The 18,685-nt window shown below is 44.6% G+C and overlaps 1 protein-coding gene across 1 annotated transcript in view; it reads right to left on the reverse strand.

Annotated features, from left to right (window-relative positions):
• LOC132651320 (cytochrome P450 3A11-like) overlaps positions 1 to 18,685 on the reverse strand; it is a 36,644-nt gene that overhangs the window by 1,580 nt on the left and 16,379 nt on the right. The gene's annotated exons all lie outside the window — the stretch shown is intronic.

An 18,685-nucleotide genomic window follows, 5' to 3' on the forward strand; every position in this document is an offset into this window, starting at 1 on the left:
CAGGTTCCTCAAGTGATTTTTCAGAAGAAATTTCATGGTTTAGCATGACAATAGAAGTTAATGTTTTCATATCTTATTTTGTTACATGAGGGAAAATAAAGCCTCTTACTGTAGGGAACTACCATAGATAACTGATTTGTAACTAATAGTTGTTTAGATACACAGATCTCAGCAACAGGGTGTGACTAACTAATCGGGTGGTTTAGTCTGTTATGAGAAAAAGGCTTTGGAGCAAAGGCAAGCAGAGTGAGTAATAGGCATTATGGAGGATGAAGTTACTAAAACTCTACAGCAGAATACTACGGAGGGTATATTCTTCATTGTAATAAATTAAACTTCATTCTTAGAGAATTAGAAGTCATGGATAATGGACAATGGAAATGGAAATAAGATTTTAAAATACCTCAGATCAAAGAACCACTTTTTTACCACACCTTGCTGGTTTGGCTAGAAGCTGCTTTTTAATATTTCAGTCAGAGAAAAAAAAAGTGGTCAATTTTAGTTTTCCTCAATAGCAGCATTGTAGCCAGTCCCTAATTCTAGGGAAGAAATACTAGATCCCTTCCCCTAATTCTTTTTTTAATATGTTCTTTTATTACAATTTATCTACTTTGAATCTCAGCTGTAGCCCCTCCATCATCCCATTCCAATCTCACCCTCCCTCCCTCTTGTCCTCCCATGTCCCTCCTTCCCATCAGTCTGACCTTAGCCTATCAGGTCTCATCAGGACTGGCTGAATTGTCTTCCTCTGTGGCCTGGTAAAGCTGTTACCTACCACTCAATGGGATGTGATCAAAGAGCCTGCCACTGAATTTATGTCAGAGACAGTCCCTCCTCCTCTTATGAGGCAACCCACTTGGAGACCCACATGGGATACATCTGTGCAGGAGTTCTAAGTTATATCCATGAATGGTCCTTGAATGGTCTGAAAAGACCACTGGGTCCAGCTATTTTGGTTCTGCTGCTCTCTTTGCAGAGCTCCTGTCCCTTCAGGTCTTCTTACCTACCCCTTTTTACATAAGATTCCCTGCACTCTCCTCAAAGTTTGGCTATGAGTCTCAGCATCTGCTTTGATACCCTGATGATTAGAAACATTAAGAGATCATTTGTAGTAGGATCCTGTCCTTTACCCTGTTTTCAACATCTTCCCATATCTATCCAGTTTTCCTTTATGAATGAGGATTGATCATCTTACCCATGGTCCTCCTTCTTGCTTGACTTCTTTAGGTGTACCGATTTTAGTAAGTTTATCCTATATTATACGTCTAATATCCACTTATAAGTAAGTATAAAACACATGTGTCTTTCTTCTTCTGTGATAGCTTAGGATAATCTTTTCTAGTTTCCAACAATTGCCTGAAAATTTCATCATTTCTTTGTTTTTAATTGCTGCATAGTATTCCATTGCGTAAATGTAACACAATATATGTATCCATTCCTATGTTGGGGGACTGGACACACTAAATCTCTTAGAAGAAATAATGAGAAGAACTTTGATCTCATTGGCACTAGAGACAACTTCCTGAACAGAACACCAACAGCACAGGCTCTAAGATCAACACTGGGACCTCATGAAAAGGAAAAGCTTCTGTAAAACAGAGGACACTGTCGTCAGAATAAAAGGACAGCCTACAGACTTGGAAAGGATCTTCACCAACCCTCTATCTGACAGAGGGCTAATATCCAGAATATATAAAGAATTTAAGAAGTTAAATAGCCAGAAATCAAGTAATACAATTTAAAAATGGGATACAGAGCTAAATGGAGAGTTCTCTGTAGAGGGATATCAAATGGCAGAGAAACACTTAAAGAGATGCTCAACATCCTTAGCCATCAGAGAGATGCAAATCAAAACGACCCGGTGATTTCACCTAACACCCATCAAAATGGCTAAGATCCAAAACTCAAGTGACAACACATGCTGGAGAGGTTGTGGGGAAAGGAGAACACTCCTCCATTGATGGTGGGAATGTAAACTTGTACAACCACTTTGGAAATCAATCTCAGACAAATAGAAATAGCACTTCCTCCAGATCCAGCTATACCACTCCTAGGAATATATCCAAAAGATGCTCAAGTACACAACAAGCACTTTTATTAACCATGTTTTTAGCAGGTTTATTCGTAATAGCCAGAATCTGGAAACAACCCAGATGTCCATCAGTGGAGGAATGATTACAGAAATTGTGGTACTTTTACACAATGGAATACTACTCAGCAATTAAAAACAAGGAAATCATAAAATTTGTAGGCAAATGGTAGGACTAGAAAAGATCATTCTGAGTGAGGTATCACAGGAGCAGAAAGACACACACGATATATACTCACTTAAAGTGGGTACTAGTCTTATAAGATAGGATAAACATACTAAAATCTGTATACCTAAAGATAAAAAAGAAAGAGGACCCAGGGTAAGATGATCAATCCTCACTTAGAAAGATAAATGGTATGGATATAGGAAGTAGGAAAAAACAAGTAACAGGACAGGAGACTACCACAGAGGGCTTTGGAAAGACTCTACCTAGCAGTGTATCAAAGCAGCTGCTGAGACTCATAACCAAACCTTTTGCAGAGTGCAGGGAATCACATGAAAGAAGGGGGAGTAAGTATGACCTGAAGAAGACAGGAGCTTCACAAAGACCAAAGATATCAAGGCACAGGGGTCTTTTATGAGACTGTTTCTCCAACCAAGGCCCTTGTATGGATATAAGCTAGAAGCAGGTGTAGCCCATGGTAGCTCAATATCCAAGTGGGTAAGCAAGTAAGGGGGACAAGGACTATTTCTGACATGAACTCAATGGCTGGCTCTTTGACCTTCCCCCACTGCCAAGGGAGTACCAGGCTTGCTTGGCCACAGAGGAGGACATGGCAGCCAGTCTGGAAGATACCTGATAAGCTAGGGTCAGATGGTCGGGGAGGAGGCCTTCCCCTATCAGTGGACTGAGGAAGGGGCAGGGAGAAGATGAGGGAGGGAGGGTGGAATTGGGAGGGAATGAGGAAGGGGGCTACAGCTGGGATACAAAGTAAATAATCTGTGATTAATATTTAAAAATAAAAAATAAATGTACAAAAATAAAAATAATTAAAAAATAAAGGGAAGGGGATGGAAGGGAACGGGTATGGAATGAAAGGAAAGGAAATAACAAGGAAAAGAAAAAGAAAGGAAAAAGATAGAAAACGAAAAAGAATAGGAAAGTAAACAAAAAGTGGAGGTACAGGAAGGGACATGAGAAGGGACGGAGTGGGAATGTAAGGGAAGAGAAGGGAAAGGAAAAGATAGGAAATGTAAGGTAAAGAAAGGAAAAAGGAAAGGAAAGAAAAGAAAAAAGAAAGGAAAGTTAAGGAAAGGGAACGGAAGAGAAGGAAAGGAAATAATAGGAAAGGAAAAGACAAGGGGAGGGAAGGGATGGGAACAGAAGGAAAAATGTATGGAAGGAAAGAAAAGGAAAGAAAGAATTGAAGGAAAAAGGGAAGGAAATGAAACAGTAAAAAAAGGTAAAGAAATGAAATAAAGAGAAAAGGGAATGGAAGGGAAGAAAAGGAAAGGTTAGGAAAGACAACAGAAAGAGAATGGAAAAGGAAGGAAAAGAGAAAATAAAGGAGAGGGAATGGAAGGAAAAAAGAAAAGAAAAGAAAAAAGGAAACAAGGGGAAAAGTAAATTTATGGAAAGGAAAGAAAAAGAAATAGAAAGGAAAAAGGAACTAAAAGGAAAAATGGGAAATGGAAAGGATGGGAAAGAAAGAGAAAGTAAGGGAAAGGGAACAGAATGAAAGGAAAGAAAGAGAAAGGAAGGGAAGGGAAAGAAAATTGAAGGAAAGAAAAACAAAACAAAATAAAATAAAGGATAGTGAAGGGAAGGAAAGGAAAGGGAAGGGAAAGTAAACCAAAATAAAGGAAAGGAAAATGGAAATGAAATAAAAGGAAATGGAAAAAAAAAGAATGGAAAGGGAATTAAAGGGAAGGAAAGTGATGGGAGGGGAAAGGAAAGAAAAAGGAAAGGAACATAAAGGAAAGGAACAGGAAAGAGAAGGGAATGGATGGGAAAGGGTAAGGAAGGTAAGGAAAGGTAAGAAAAAAGGAAAGGAATTAAATAGGAAAGCAAAGTAAAGGTAAAGAAATGAAAAGAAAAAAAAAAGAGTTGTAGAAGGAGGGAAGGGAAGGAAACAGAAGAGAAACAGAATGAAAGAAAAGAAAGGGAAAGAAAATGGAAGGCAAGAAAAGGTGAAAAAAAGGAAGGAAAGAAAAGGAAATGGAAGGCAAGGAAAGGTGAAAGGAAAGGAAAGGAAAGAGATGAGAAGGAAAGGAAAGGATGAAAAAGGAAAGGAAAGTATGGGAAATGAAAGAGAAGGGGTGGAAAAGAAAAGGGTGACAAAGAAAAGGAAATGAAAGGAAAAGGGAAGGGAAGAGAAGGGAAGGAAAGCAAAAAGAATGAGAAAGGAAAGAAAAAGAAAGGGAAAGGAAAATTTCTTGGGACAGAAAAGGAAGGGAAGGGAATGGACGGGAAGAAGTATGGTAGGAAAGGAAAGGATACAAAAGGATAGGAAAAGAAATGAAAGGAAAAGGAAAAGGATGGCTATGGAAGGGAAAGGAAGGAAAGGACAGAGAAGAGAAGGGAAAGGAAAGGTAGGGAAGAAAAAGGGAGGGAAGGGAAGAGAAGAAAAAAGGTAAGAATAAGAAAGGAATGGAAAGGAAAGGAATGGAATGGAAAAGGGAAGGAATAGAGTGGAAATGCAAAGGAAAGGGAAGGGATAAAAAGGGAAAGGAAAGACAAAGGAAAGGGAAGGAAATGAAAATGGAAAGAAAAGAGAAAGGATAAAGGTAAAAAGAAAGGAAAGGAAACAAAAAAAACAGGAAAAGAAAGGAAAGGAAAAAGGAAACGAATGGAAAGGACTGTAAAGGAAAAAGGAAAGGATAGGAAATAAAAAAGTAAAGAAATGGAAAGGAAAGAAAAAGGAAAGGGATGGGTAGGGACAGAAAGGAAAGGGAAGGAAAACTGAAATGAAAGGAAAGGAAAAGAAAAGAAAGGGAAGGGAATGGAAGGAAAGGAAAGGGAAGGAAAGGAAGAGAAGGGAAGAGAAGGAAAAAGGTAAGGCAAACCAAGGTGGTGGAGCCCAGCATGCACAATATCAGAGGGGCCTCTCAGAGGATCTGAAACTCGGGAATTTGTGAGTGGATGGATAGTTGAACCCAGAATATCGATATTGAGGTTTCCTCGGAGAAAGGGGACAAACCCCGAGCTGAGACCATTAGGATTCAGGTCGACCACAGACTTCACCGCTGACTTCTCCTGGAGACTGACTTCCCAGGCACTTCCCTTTTAACAGGCCTCTCTACTCAATGGTGGAGTCAGCAGTGAAGGCAGTGGAGGCGGTCTGCAGTGTACACAGCTCCTAGCGCAGACCCCCTTGCTTGAGATTTGAGACAGATAATACTCACTCCCCCAGCACTTCTCCTCGACAAGCCTCCCTTCTCCCTCCTTGGAGAAGGCAGAGGCTGCAGAGGCAACCTACAGTGCCCAACACAGAGCGCAGTGCCAGATCCACAGTGCCCAGATCTCCTAGCACAGAGCACAGTGCTGATGGCTCCACCAGGCCAACCAGGTCCTTGGCTCCGCACGGCCTTCCAGAAATCTCCAGCAGCCTCCTAGTTCTGCAGCAGTGGTTGGACTGCCAGTGGTCCGCAATACCAGCCCCCAAGTTCTGCAGCAACATAGGGATTCTTGGGACAGCATTATCAACATTGAAGGCCGTGCTCTGTGGGTCTATCAATGATGTCGAGGCAAGCAACTCATGGAGCCCAGACAGATCTGAATACCAGAATGACAGTATGACAGAACTGTAGACCACTGAGGTATTCAGGAAATTGACGTAGGCACATTGTGCCCTCAAACAGTGTGTGCATTCCAGGCTCCATGGTCAGGAAAATATTTAAAGATAATTGTAGAAAAAAAAATTTCCAACTCAAAGAAATAGATGACCATAATCATACAAGAAGCCTAAAGAACACCAAATAGACTAGGACAGAAAAGAAACTCTTCACATCACATCATAGTCAAAACACTAAACCTACAGAAAAAAGAAAATATATTAAAGGCAGCAATGGAAAAAGGCCAAGTAACATATAAAGGTAGACTTATCAGAATCATACCAGATTTCTCAGCAGAAACTATGAAAGCCAGAGAAGCCTGGGCAGATGTCATGCAGACTTTAAGGAACCACAGATGCCAACCCAGACTACTCTACCCACCAAAGCTGTCAATCAACATAGAGGGAGAAAGCAAAATATTCCATGACAAAACTAAATTTAAACAATATCTACATGGCAACCCAGCCCTACAGAAGATACTAGAAGGAAAACTCCAATCCAATGAATACAACTGCACCCAAGACAAGATAGGATACAGATAACTGTCACAACAAAAAATTAAAAGAAAACAAGCAGTGAATCACAGTAATATCATCAACTCCACAAAAAAAGGAACTAATGTTCATTGGTCACTATTACCTATCAACATCAATGGACTCAACCCTCCAATAAAAAGACACAGACTAACAGAATGGTTGTAGAAACAGGATCCAACATTCTGCTGCATCCAAGAAACACACCTCTGCAACTAACATAAATAAACACTACCACAGGGCTAGAAAAAATGTTTTTCAAGGAAATGGATGCAGGAAACAAGCTGGGGTAGTTATCCTAATATCTAATAAAATAGACTTTCAAACAAAATTAATGAAAAAAGATTAAGAGGGGCACTTCATTCTCCTCAAAAGAAAAATACACCGGGAGGACTTCACAACACTGAATATCTATGCCCCGAATACAAGAGTACCTACATTTGTAAATGAAACAATACTAAAGCTTAAATTGCACATTGATCCTAACACCTTAATGGTGGGAGACTTCAACACTCCACTCTCACCAAAGGACAGATCATCTAGACAGAAGCTAAAGAGGGAAATAAAGGCACTTAAAGAGGTCCTAAATCAAATGGACCTAATAGGTGCATACAGAACTTTTCACCTAAATTCAAAAGACTATACCTTCTTTTCGGCACCTCATGGAATCTTCTCCAAAATACACAAAGCAAGTCTCAGCAGATACTAGAAGCCTGAAATAATCCCTCATATTCTACTGACCATCATGGACTAAATCTGAACCTCAACAACAACAGAAATAGCAAAAAAGCCTGGATTCACATGGAAACTGAACAACTCTCTACTCAATGAGAGCTGGGTTAGGGAAAAAAATAAAGAAAGAAATTAAAGTCTTCCTAGATTTCAATGTTCTGAGAGCCTCCCACCATATTAGTGACAATTCTCTCCTTGGGTGACTTTGACACCTTGAAATTCCTGCCTCCTCTTTCTAAGCACCATAGTTATAGGCCTGTGTCACCATACCTGGAGACTTCAGTTTCATTTAGTGATGTAATAGAATGATGGGTTGAATAAGATGAACACTTAACTATATTACAAGATATCTAATCTCTGTGAGCCTGGGTTTCTCTCTCTGTAGAATGAGGTTAGAACTCTGACCTCGTCTGTAGTTTAGACTCCATGATAAAAGAAAATAATATTACTCATAGAGAGAAGACAGTGGACATTAACCAGGAGGGGTGCATTTGATGGGAGCCTTCCTCTGTTACTGGAGTTAGGACCAGAGCCCATGTTCTGGCTACCCTAACCACCAAGGTTCAGTCACTCAGCCTCATTAAGCCAATTAAAAGAACTAAATTATCAAGCTATGACATGTCTACTTACAATTCAGGCACTCTGGAGGCAAGGTGGGTATATATACTGTGTGGGATATACACAGAAATTGAAGACAGAAAGAGATACATAGTGGGACTACTCTTTAAAATAAAAAAAGAGTGAAAACAATGACAAAAAGCAAATTATTAATGAAGACTGAAAACATATTAACATACTTATTCAGTAATTTTGACCAGTGATGAACTTATAAGATAACTAATTCATTGTTGAGGTCCTAACAATTTTAGATGGAAGGTGAGATACAACTAAGTAATCTAACCAAGCCATAAAATTAATTTTCGTTATCCTTAAATCCCTCTTTTATTCTTAGATCCTTTATTTCCTGCAAGTTATTCAGACATTGAGTTAATGTTTATTTAACAGAGTTTGCATCTGGAGGAATCAGCCTTTTCACATAAAGAGATTTGAGGGAAAATTAGAATTTCATGGAGTCCATGGTTTCACTAGATGTTCCCTAAGGGGAGATAAAAATGTGTCTTTACAATCATTATTCCTACCAGGCAGGCAGATTAAAGGGATGAAAGAGTGGGAAACTGAAGAGCTTTAAGATCCAATAGGATATATTTTGCATACAGGTCTTTCACTTGCTTAGTTAGAGTTAAATCGGGGGACTTTATGTTATTTGTGACTATTTTCAGGGTGTTGTTTCTTTTTTGGCCCTTTTGTCTTTTGTATACAAGAGGGCTTCTGATGTTTTTGAGGATTTTTTTTTTTTTACCCAGCCACTTTGCTGAAGGCATTTATCAGCTGAAGGAGTTTTCTGGCAGGCAAATTGTGGGACTAGAAATGATCATCTTGAGTGAGGTAACAAAGAAGCACAAAGACAAACATGGTATATACTCACTAATAAGAGGAATAAACATACTGAGATCTATACTCCTGGAGAATCTGGACAACAGGGAAGACCCTACGGAAAATGCTCAATCCTTATTCAAAAGGGCAAGGATGATAGACATCCAAAGAAGAACAGGGAATAAGACAGGAGCCTATGACAGATGGACTCTGAAAGAATCCACTGATGGAGGTATTGAAGCAGAGGCTGAGACTCATAGCCAAACTTTGGGCAGAATACATGGAATTTTATGAAACAAGGGGGAGAAAGTAAGACCTGGAGGGGAATGAGGTCCAAAAACCAAGAGTCCACAAAAATACTGCTCCCTGGGGCCCCTGCAGAGACTGACACCCCAACCAAGGACCATGCATGGAGAAGATCTAAAACCCCTGCTCAGGTGTGGCACATAGACTCTCTCTCTCTCTTTATCACACACAGCACATGCACATGCACACACACACACACACACACACACACACACACATTGTTGAAGATGAAGTAAGACAGACTCCAGCAGGTAGATTCCAAAAAGCTTCTTCTCTTTATTTAAGCTTCTCTTCATTTAGCTTCTCTTACAGTCTTTTTTTTACTTTATACAATCACATACACACATACATATGTACATACATATATACACATTCACATACTGGGTAGACAGAGCAAACTCCGGAGAGTGAATTTTAATTCATCCTAATATATGCAACTTGGTGGATGGAAGTAACTCCAAAAAGTAAGTTCCAAACCACCTTACATACATACAAAATGGTGGATGGAGCAAACTCCAAAGAACATGAGCCAAACCACCTTACCTACATATACATACATCATGATTGATGGAAAAAGCACAAAAGAGCAAGTTCCATCCCAACCTTACATACATACATATACATACAACTTCTCAGATGAAACAAACTCCAAAGAGTGAGGTCCAAACCACCTACATATATAGACCTTGGTGGATGGAACAAGACCTAGAGTGCCAGTTCAGACTACACTTTTACTCTTTTTCCACACCTTATCTATCCCAGTAAGATCCTTATAGCAATATTAAACACACAATGTGGTTACACTCTATTTTTCTTTAAGTGAAGAATTACAATGAACATACACACACACACACACACACACACATACACACAAACAACCCACATATTCCCCAATACCTTCACATGATCAAATGTTATACATATTATGGGTGAAGAACAAGTTATTCCAAGACCCCATATACACTTGCAATTAACCAACTTGTGATCAATTAACAAGATGAGCAAGCAACATAACTACTCAGCCATCTTGTCTTTACTGGCAAGCAGAAACTTGGGGTAATTAAAAGAGCAATTATATTAAAAAGTAATCACATAAAAGTCTTAAAAGGATCATGAATCTAAAGTTTTATATGTATAAAACAATCAGCCACCTCTACATTAAATCTTGAAGGGGTATGTACCTTAATAACTTTTATTAAATCATATCAAGAACCTGAGGGCAAAAACAAGTATGAATAAATCAATCCCTGTCTCAGCGACAGGCCCAGCTGGACAGTGTCCAGTCAGCAAGTGTTAACTTTGGCTTTTGTTTCTTCTCACCAATCTTAAAGTGTCCCTGGCTTTACTATTAAGAGGGTACTTTTCTTAATTTCACATGGATCTGTAAGATTTTTTACGTAAGACCCATTAGCAAAAACATCTTACCTGACCTCACTAAACAATCTATAAGTTGATATGGGGAAGGGAGGTTAGCCCAGATTCTAGGCAGGAAAATTCAAGGTAGGGAGTGGGATATGCCAGCCAAGAGAACCATATTAAGCTTTGGAAGGACCAACAGATTTCTGGGAGAAAATTGGCAAGTAGGTCGGTTTTAATATAGGCACCTCTCACATTTCTGCCAGATTTAAAACCTACATCTATAGAAATATAAACTGTAGAGAGCAACATGGTCTCCACTGAGTAATGACTATCAAAAGAACCCACAAGGAAGAAGGGTAGCAAAGAAGAAGATTTTTTTTTTCTTTTCTTTCTTTATATTTTCTATTTCTTCCATGAAGACAGGCCATTATCCAGGCTGGCCTCAATTTTCTGCTCTTATTTCTTCTCCATAGGCCACTGAGATTGGCTCAGAAGATTCCTTACACTGAAGCTTACCTGCAACCTTACTGTGAAATAAACTTTAGGTGTAACCCATTTTATAGAGTCCCACCCCCAAGGCACTGGTTGACTGGGCAAGAAACATCTGAAATATGAAAGGCTATCATGTCTGAAACTTTTGATCCCAAGCATTTCATAGATAAGTTGGTTTTCCTCCTGCCTTGGGGGCTGTTTCCCTCCAACCCAAGAAAGCAGAAGGGGCAGAAGATGAGGTGCCATGCTTAGAAAACCAGCAAGCATGACAGATTCAGACAATCTGGGAACCAAGGCAGAGAGCAATTTTAACTTTAATTCCAGAAAACAAAGGTTATATACCCCTTGGGGAGTGAGTGGAGTGCTCCAAGGATTGGTGTATATAAATGTTTAAAACTAGGCATTTCAAGGATTCTTTTTTATTCTTTATTAATTACACTTTATTCACTTTGTATCCCCCCTGTGGTTCCCGCCCTCCTCTCATCCTAATCCTTCCCTTTCTCTGCCCTCTGCATGCATGCCTCTCCCCAAGTCCATTGATAGGGGAGGTCTTCTTTTCCTTCCTTCTGATCCTAGTCAATTAAGTCTCATCAGGAGTGGCTGCATTATTTTCTCTTGTGGCCTGGTAAGGCTGCTTCCCCCTCAGGGGGAGGTAATTAAAGAGCAGGCCTCAAGGATTCTTGATTTGCATTAAACAGCACATCCTTATTGTACACACATAAACAAAGTACCTAATTATCCTATAGGTGAAGGGAGGGAAGAGTTAGCTTGGATCTGTGTCAAAGACCATCTATCAAATGTGCTTGGAGGCATCTATGTCTAAAGACACTAACCAGATGAAGTCAGAGATCAGGAGGCTCTGGTGGAGAGAGGGAGTCCTGCACCTTAATGCCTAGCTCAGAAAGGCTATCCAGACTTTGAGCGCTGCAACCTGAAACAGAAAGGTACTTCCAACCAGATAAAAGATATTCATCCTGAAATTAGCATGTAATTGAAAAAAATGAAGATCTTTTGTTGGCAGAGCTCTTAAGCTTTTCACATTCAAACTCAGGTCCTCAAGAGCAACAAGTCTCTTAATCAGCCATTTCTCTAGAGTTCCAAAGTTCATTTCCTACTGTGAACAATACAGTGAAATCACAATCTCCTTTGACTTCACTTTCAGACAGTCTGAAAGTCTCTTCAGGCCTCCAGGGTTCCCTGCATTCATGTGCACATACTTCCACAAAGACCCAAACAAACATACTTAGCTAAAAGTAAAATAAACCTAAAAATAAATGTTTAAAAATCAAGTTATAAATGCTTTCTCTTTTACTAGAAGCAGATGAGGATGTAACTTGGTACAAAGCTGAAGATTTTCTTGAGCTCCTTATTCTCCTCCTCTCTCAAATGTTGATATTATAGGCATGTGTATCAAAATCCTGAAAAACCTATTTTTAAAAATACTATTTCATTAATGAAACTTCGCAGTCATACAGAAATGCACTGTTAACATGCACACAATATATATATATATTATATATATATTATATATATATATTGATATTGATATATCAGCATGTGTGTGTTTCTGTGCACCCATACACATATGCACATATAAATTTGTAAGTATATAGGACAAGTATATGGTGTCTTCCTCCATTTGTACAAACACTTAATTTAAAAAATAATTTAAATATTAATAACAGTTGAATACAATTAATACAGTCATATTGTTACCTAAAAATTAATCAGAATTATCATGACGATGGCATTTTCTCAAGACTTTAATCCCAGCACTCTGGAGGCAGAGGTCGAGGATTCCCTGAGTTTGGGGATATTTTTGTCTACAGAGTAAGTTCCAGGAAACCATGGCTAAACACAAACAAAACTAATTTAGTTGATTAAAAAATTTGAGAGGTTTATGCAGCACAAAAGACCACATAAACTAATATTTTATGAATCTCTTAATTTCTTTTGTAATATTTTTATGTTCTCCTAAAGCACTGAGTGATCTTTTTTATCTGGTGGTAGTCTGGGATACAGTTGTTCACTTCTGGACAAAGAACAGCATGTCCCTGAGAACACAGGTACCAAATTCTCTCTAGAATAAATTCGAGTGCTCAAGGGAGTTGGCTAGTTCAAGGCATCTGTTCTGACTATGGGAAGTAGAAATGAGGTTCACACCAGGTACTACAATTAGCTTTTAAAATGAGGCTTTCACTATCACACAGCAGTCAGTGCCTGTGGTGATATGGAAGTGTTCTATCTCTTTGGCTAAGCTGGTATGGGATTGTGGCCAAATTACAGGGTTTCCCAGGCTCAGACCCAGCATGGCAGGAGGTAGATCCAGTGAAGTGTAGGCCTGTTGGGCTGAAAAGCTGGTCTAGGCCCAGTGGGTGCACTGCTTGAGGTCAACATGATTTTTAGAAGTCCAGCAGTATCCAGCCCGTGTTACACCCAGTTCGGGAGCCCCCAAAAGATCTACAGGAATCGACACTGTTGCAAAACACATGAGGGTCTTTTTATTACAAGCTCAAGCCCAGGTGGCTGACCTTTACAAAGACATTTGGGTAAGTGACCCCCCAGCTCCAGGAGATCAAGGTTTTTAAAGAAACAAAAATGCCAGTGGGGTAGTACAAGCCTTGGAATTACAGGATTGGGTAAGAGGAACAAAATGCAAATGGGGTGGTCTCTATGGAAGCTGACCTTTAAAATGACTGGTCTATTTTTAGGCGCCAAGACTGCTAATGGTCTGGCCTAGCTGCCTGGGAGACATCTGACCTCTAGTTCTTTGGGGCCATGTGACTCCAGTCATACCCTGAGGTTTATCTGGCTGGGGGCTGCTGCTGGCCCATTATCTGAAAGGAATGTGGGACTCTGCCCTAGCCTCTGGGCTAGCCCTCTGCTCTGAAAGAAATGTGGTCTTCTGATTCTGCCCCAGCCCCAAGAATTAACTCTAACCTTTCATTAGGTTAGCAAGTAGCCAAGTTCTGGGAGCTCAGTGGCAAATCTCAAGGGAGGAGGGGAAACCCTCTCTCCTCCAGAATAAAAGACTGACCAATTTTAGTTGGCTGTGGTGGAAAGCTGATGGTATCACAATGTTAATTTCCTGTGAAATCAGGGATTTATAAACCTTGGGCTTAGAGGATAAATGTGTTTGGTTTCCTGGGGCTAGATGCTCAGGATAGTTGATTTATATGTTGTGGTGCAGTACGTCATTTGCATGCAATATCCCAGTCCTATGACATAGAGAATATATAAATTAATTATTCTGTGGTGGGGGAATATCTCCAGGTATAGTTGAAAGGCATTTTCTGAAAGCTAACATATTCTTAGCATTGGGTGGTGTATTTACAGGATTCCCTAGGTGCTTGCTGAGCGGGGTTCTTATCAGGAAAGAGTCAGGCCTGTAATCTTCACTTAGGATGTGATGTTCCTTAATATCTGGGGTTCCCTACATCAGGCAAAAATAGAACCCCACTGAAAAAGGGAACCCACTGTATAGACCTAGTGACGAGGCTATCTGGAATGTCATACTTCAAAATAACCAGCGGAGTGCCACAACTGAGGTTCTGCAACCATTCCTCAGTATCAACTCTGTTTAACAGTGCTCCTCACCCAGTACCAGCCTGTCTGTTTGCTTGTTTATTTGTCTTGCATTGGTGGGAACTAAACTCAAAGCATTCTGCACTGGCAGATCATTTAGCAAAAACATACATTCCCACACTTTTTTGTCAGTATCAATAACAGCTAGTCCATGCATGGTCCTAGGTATCTGCCACAGGAAAAGACCAATTACATCTGATATCACATTGTTTTTAAGGAATACATATATGACATTAGTTAGCATATTGTTTACGAGGGGGCTTCAGTTTTGCCTTCATAAATGTGAAATTTACTTATAAATAAATGATAAAAGCCTGGAAGGCAGAGTCTATCAACACACAATCATACTTCTTTAGTTTAGAGTAAGGTTTCTGGGTCTCTACATTTAAAAGCAGATAGGGAGAAATCACAGTGGTATGTGACCCAGGAGGAAGAGGCAGAGGGGGATATATGGCTTAGAAACAACGCTATTACATGTACCATCACATTTATAAATCTTATAGTTTAAACATAATTATATAAACATAAACACAATTGTGTTGGATATATAGAAGGAGAATTTGGTGAGGGAAGGAAACTTGAGGTAAATGAAGCACGGAACAGAGAGAAATGGGTGTATCTTATTTAGGATTACTACTGCTATTATAAAATATCATAACCAAAGAATCAACTTAAAAGAATGGGAAATTTTATTCTTCTTCAACATCCAGGTTACAGTCCATCACTAAGAGAAGTCAGGGCTTGGATTCAAACAGAGAAGGAACCCAGAAGCACAAGCTGAGCAGAGGCCATGGAGGAGTGTTGCTTACTGGGTTCCTCCTCATGGCTTGCTCAGGTTGCTTTATTGAGAAACCTAGGGTCACCATCAATGGCTGCATCACCTACAATGGATTGGATCTTACCTCATCAATTACTAATTAAGAAAATGTGTTTTGAGAGTCGGGTGCTGGGGTTGGGGATTTAGCTCAGTGGTAGAGCGCTTGTCTAGCAAGCACAAGGCCCTGGGTTCGGTCCTCAGCTCTGGAGGAGAGCGAGGAGAGCGAGGAGAGCGAGGAGAGCGAGGAGAGCGAGGAGAGCGAGGAGAGCGAGGAGAGCGAGGAGAGCGAGGAGAGCGAGGAGAGCGAGGAGAGCGAGGAGAGCGAGGAGAGCGAGGAGAGCGAGGAGAGCGAGGAGAGCGAGGAGAGCGAGGAGAGCGAGGAGAGCGAGGAGAGCGAGGAGAGCGAGGAGAGCGAGGAGAGCGAGGAGAGCGAGGAGAGCGAGGAGAGCGAGGAGAGCGAGGAGAGCGAGGAGAGCGAGGAGAGCGAGGAGAGCGAGGAGAGCGAGGAGAGCGAGGAGAGCGAGGAGAGCGAGGAGAGCGAGGAGAGCGAGGAGAGCGAGGAGAGCGAGGAGAGCGAGGAGAGCGAGGAGAGCGAGGAGAGCGAGGAGAGCGAGGAGAGCGAGGAGAGCGAGGAGAGCGAGGAGAGCGAGGAGAGCGAGGAGAGCGAGGAGAGCGAGGAGAGCGAGGAGAGCGAGGAGAGCGAGGAGAGCGAGGAGAGCGAGGAGAGCGAGGAGAGCGAGGAGAGCGAGGAGAGCGAGGAGAGCGAGGAGAGCGAGGAGAGCGAGGAGAGCGAGGAGAGCGAGGAGAGCGAGGAGAGCGAGGAGAGCGAGGAGAGCGAGGAGAGCGAGGAGAGCGAGGAGAGCGAGGAGAGCGAGGAGAGCGAGGAGAGCGAGGAGAGCGAGGAGAGCGAGGAGAGCGAGGAGAGCGAGGAGAGCGAGGAGAGCGAGGAGAGCGAGGAGAGCGAGGAGAGCGAGGAGAGCGAGGAGAGCGAGGAGAGCGAGGAGAGCGAGGAGAGCGAGGAGAGCGAGGAGAGCGAGGAGAGCGAGGAGAGCGAGGAGAGCGAGGAGAGCGAGGAGAGCGAGGAGAGCGAGGAGAGCGAGGAGAGCGAGGAGAGCGAGGAGAGCGAGGAGAGCGAGGAGAGCGAGGAGAGCGAGGAGAGCGAGGAGAGCGAGGAGAGCGAGGAGAGCGAGGAGAGCGAGGAGAGCGAGGAGAGCGAGGAGAGCGAGGAGAGCGAGGAGAGCGAGGAGAGCGAGGAGAGCGAGGAGAGCGAGGAGAGCGAGGAGAGCGAGGAGAGCGAGGAGAGCGAGGAGAGCGAGGAGAGCGAGGAGAGCGAGGAGAGCGAGGAGAGCGAGGAGAGCGAGGAGAGCGAGGAGAGCGAGGAGAGCGAGGAGAGCGAGGAGAGCGAGGAGAGCGAGGAGAGCGAGGAGAGCGAGGAGAGCGAGGAGAGCGAGGAGAGCGAGGAGAGCGAGGAGAGCGAGGAGAGCGAGGAGAGCGAGGAGAGCGAGGAGAGCGAGGAGAGCGAGGAGAGCGAGGAGAGCGAGGAGAGCGAGGAGAGCGAGGAGAGCGAGGAGAGCGAGGAGAGCGAGGAGAGCGAGGAGAGCGAGGAGAGCGAGGAGAGCGAGGAGAGCGAGGAGAGCGAGGAGAGCGAGGAGAGCGAGGAGAGCGAGGAGAGCGAGGAGAGCGAGGAGAGCGAGGAGAGCGAGGAGAGCGAGGAGAGCGAGGAGAGCGAGGAGAGCGAGGAGAGCGAGGAGAGCGAGGAGAGCGAGGAGAGCGAGGAGAGCGAGGAGAGCGAGGAGAGCGAGGAGAGCGAGGAGAGCGAGGAGAGCGAGGAGAGCGAGGAGAGCGAGGAGAGCGAGGAGAGCGAGGAGAGCGAGGAGAGCGAGGAGAGCGAGGAGAGCGAGGAGAGCGAGGAGAGCGAGGAGAGCGAGGAGAGCGAGGAGAGCGAGGAGAGCGAGGAGAGCGAGGAGAGCGAGGAGAGCGAGGAGAGCGAGGAGAGCGAGGAGAGCGAGGAGAGCGAGGAGAGCGAGGAGAGCGAGGAGAGCGAGGAGAGCGAGGAGAGCGAGGAGAGCGAGGAGAGCGAGGAGAGCGAGGAGAGCGAGGAGAGCGAGGAGAGCGAGGAGAGCGAGGAGAGCGAGGAGAGCGAGGAGAGCGAGGAGAGCGAGGAGAGCGAGGAGAGCGAGGAGAGCGAGGAGAGCGAGGAGAGCGAGGAGAGCGAGGAGAGCGAGGAGAGCGAGGAGAGCGAGGAGAGCGAGGAGAGCGAGGAGAGCGAGGAGAGCGAGGAGAGCGAGGAGAGCGAGGAGAGCGAGGAGAGCGAGGAGAGCGAGGAGAGCGAGGAGAGCGAGGAGAGCGAGGAGAGCGAGGAGAGCGAGGAGAGCGAGGAGAGCGAGGAGAGCGAGGAGAGCGAGGAGAGCGAGGAGAGCGAGGAGAGCGAGGAGAGCGAGGAGAGCGAGGAGAGCGAGGAGAGCGAGGAGAGCGAGGAGAGCGAGGAGAGCGAGGAGAGCGAGGAGAGCGAGGAGAGCGAGGAGAGCGAGGAGAGCGAGGAGAGCGAGGAGAGCGAGGAGAGCGAGGAGAGCGAGGAGAGCGAGGAGAGCGAGGAGAGCGAGGAGAGCGAGGAGAGCGAGGAGAGCGAGGAGAGCGAGGAGAGCGAGGAGAGCGAGGAGAGCGAGGAGAGCGAGGAGAGCGAGGAGAGCGAGGAGAGCGAGGAGAGCGAGGAGAGCGAGGAGAGCGAGGAGAGCGAGGAGAGCGAGGAGAGCGAGGAGAGCGAGGAGAGCGAGGAGAGCGAGGAGAGCGAGGAGAGCGAGGAGAGCGAGGAGAGCGAGGAGAGCGAGGAGAGCGAGGAGAGCGAGGAGAGCGAGGAGAGCGAGGAGAGCGAGGAGAGCGAGGAGAGCGAGGAGAGCGAGGAGAGCGAGGAGAGCGAGGAGAGCGAGGAGAGCGAGGAGAGCGAGGAGAGCGAGGAGAGCGAGGAGAGCGAGGAGAGCGAGGAGAGCGAGGAGAGCGAGGAGAGCGAGGAGAGCGAGGAGAGCGAGGAGAGCGAGGAGAGCGAGGAGAGCGAGGAGAGCGAGGAGAGCGAGGAGAGCGAGGAGAGCGAGGAGAGCGAGGAGAGCGAGGAGAGCGAGGAGAGCGAGGAGAGCGAGGAGAGCGAGGAGAGCGAGGAGAGCGAGGAGAGCGAGGAGAGCGAGGAGAGCGAGGAGAGCGAGGAGAGCGAGGAGAGCGAGGAGAGCGAGGAGAGCGAGGAGAGCGAGGAGAGCGAGGAGAGCGAGGAGAGCGAGGAGAGCGAGGAGAGCGAGGAGAGCGAGGAGAGCGAGGAGAGCGAGGAGAGCGAGGAGAGCGAGGAGAGCGAGGAGAGCGAGGAGAGCGAGGAGAGCGAGGAGAGCGAGGAGAGCGAGGAGAGCGAGGAGAGCGAGGAGAGCGAGGAGAGCGAGGAGAGCGAGGAGAGCGAGGAGAGCGAGGAGAGCGAGGAGAGCGAGGAGAGCGAGGAGAGCGAGGAGAGCGAGGAGAGCGAGGAGAGCGAGGAGAGCGAGGAGAGCGAGGAGAGCGAGGAGAGCGAGGAGAGCGAGGAGA

Source organism: Meriones unguiculatus, assembly GCF_030254825.1.
Source record: "Meriones unguiculatus strain TT.TT164.6M chromosome 13 unlocalized genomic scaffold, Bangor_MerUng_6.1 Chr13_unordered_Scaffold_45, whole genome shotgun sequence".
Taxonomy (NCBI): domain Eukaryota; kingdom Metazoa; phylum Chordata; class Mammalia; order Rodentia; family Muridae; genus Meriones; species Meriones unguiculatus.